At 45.1% G+C, this 2,323-nt stretch overlaps 1 pseudogene; it reads left to right on the plus strand.

Annotated features, from left to right (window-relative positions):
• The first annotated feature begins 1,248 nt into the window (after positions 1-1,248).
• LOC129561532 (ferritin light chain pseudogene) lies at positions 1,249-1,916 on the plus strand (annotated as a pseudogene).
• Positions 1,917-2,323: the final 407 nt, after the last annotated feature.

Here is a 2,323-nt window from a genome sequence, read left to right on the forward strand (position 1 = left end):
TGGAGTGGAGGGTCGGGGGGCGGGGGGGAGGGGGATTGAAGAGAGAACAAAAGATAGTAGTACAAAGAGGAAAACTGGCAAATAAATAGCTAAAATCAGTGGATAGAAATTATAGAAGTAGGGATGGGCGGGGGTGATGGTGGAAATGGTTTCATATAAAGGAAGTCCAAAAGGCTGGTTCAAAAAGTCACATATTAGTTTTATGTGTCCATAATAATAAGGCAATAGCAAGTCTAAAACCAGTGGACGTGATCAGACAAAAGGCAGATGACTATCTCTAGGAAATTTTATAGAAATTAGGCAAAAACAAATTACTTCTAAGGTTCCTTTTGGAATTGTATACTGTGGTTCTATATTTATTGAATAGAAAGTCAAGTAAAGTTAACATCATGGCAGAGGAACTAAAAGAAAGATGTATGTTTTCTTTGCTTTTAGTGAAGTGGATATTTGAAAACCCATTACTAAACTGAAAATTCCTACACACAAAAGTATTCATTCCAGCAAAGAGCAAAATGCTACTTGTTGTTCGGTCAGTAAGTCCTGTCTGACTCTCTGTGACCATGGACTGCAGTACTCCAGGCTCCTCTGTCCTCTGCTCCTCCTGGAGTTTGCTCAAATTCATGTCCATTGAGTCACTGATGCTAATTAACCATCTAATCTCCTGTTGCCCCCTTCTCCTTTTGCCTTCAACCTTTCCCAGCATCAGGGTCTTTTCCAATGAGTCGGCTCTTTGTGTCAGGTGACCAAAGTACTGGAGTTTCAGCTTCAGCATCAGTCCTTCCAATGAATATTCAGGACTAATTTCCTTTAGGATTTACTGGCTTGATCTCCTTGCGGTCCAAGGGACTCTCATGAGTCTTCTCCAACACCATAGTTCGAAAGCATCAATTCTTCGGCATTCAGCCTTTTTTATGGTCCAGCTTTCACATCCATACATGATTGCTGGAAAAACCATAGCTTTGACTAGATGGGCCTTTGTCAGCAAAGTGATGTCTCAGCTTTTTAATACGCTGTAAGTTTAAAAAAAATAAAATTCAGGATTTGAACACAAGTGCTCTCTGGTCCCTCAGATGTCTCTCCTCAACAATGTTTAGCTGGAACAGACCCAGAGATGCCCCTTGCTCTAGCCTCTGATCACCCTCCAACCTTTTTCCAGTAACAACCTTTGCAATCAGCCACTCAGTTATCCTCAATCACCAGGATCAACATTGCCATTTTTTTACCTTAACGCCTTATTACTGATCAGCCATGAGCTCCCAGATTCATCAGAATTATTCAATCCAGGTTGAGGCCTACGTCCACTGTCTGGTCAACCTGCATCTGCAGGCCTCGGATGGCCACCTCTCTCTGAGCTTCTACTTTGACCAGAAAGGATGTGACCTTGGAGGGCATCTGCCACTTTTACCATGAATCAGTAGAAGAGAAGCAGGCAGATGCCCATTGTCTCCTGAAGATACAAAACCAGCCTGGAGCCTATGCCTTTCTCCAGGACATGAATGAGCCATCTCAAAATGAGTTGGGTAAAACCCAGGATGCTGTGGAAGCCACCATTTCCATGGAGAAGAACCTGAACTAGGCCCTTTTGGATTTGCATGCCTTGGGTTCTGCCTGCGCAGACTCCCACCTCTGTGACTTCCTGGAGAGCAGCTTCCTGGAAGAGCTGGTGAAACTCCTCAAGAAGATGAGCACCCAACAAACTCCCTCAGGTTGGTTGGTCCCTAGGCTGGACTGGGTGAGTATCTTTGAAAGGTTCACCTTCAAGCATGACTAGGAGCCTCTGGAGCCAAGAGAACTTTGAGGAGCCCCCTACTGTCAGGGCTTCTACCTGAAGCCCCTCTCTGCAGCCACTAGGCAGCTTTTTAACCACCTTGGCACCCTCTCCCAAGCCTTGGACCAAGTAGAAACTGTTAGGTAGTTAGAATAGGAAAAAGGAGTCCAGAATGGTGGTGGCTAGAAGACAAGGAAGGGAAAAGCACTCTAAAATAGAACAAAGGAAGGTCCGACGAATGGAGTGAGGACCTCAGGTAGAACAAACAGCACACCTGGCTAGCCCAATTTACATAGGGCAGGCCCAAGGGGAAGAAAAAACATAAAAAGAGGTGCCAAAGGTCTGAGGGGCTCTCTCCTGTGCTCTTTCTCTCTCTCTCTCTCTCTCCTCTGTGTCTTTTGGGTTGGCATGCCCTCACGCCTGCAGGATGTATTTTCCTTTATTTTCTAAATAAAACTGATCTGTCCGAGAGCCATAACACGGTCTGTCCAAGAGCTGAGAACTATAACATGGACTGTCTGAGAGCTGTGATGTGCCGAGGGCTTTAACATCCGT

Source organism: Moschus berezovskii, chromosome 5 (assembly GCF_049115385.1).
Source record: "Moschus berezovskii isolate FMDL1 chromosome 5, NW_MosBer_1.0, whole genome shotgun sequence".
Lineage (NCBI taxonomy): Eukaryota > Metazoa > Chordata > Mammalia > Artiodactyla > Moschidae > Moschus > Moschus berezovskii.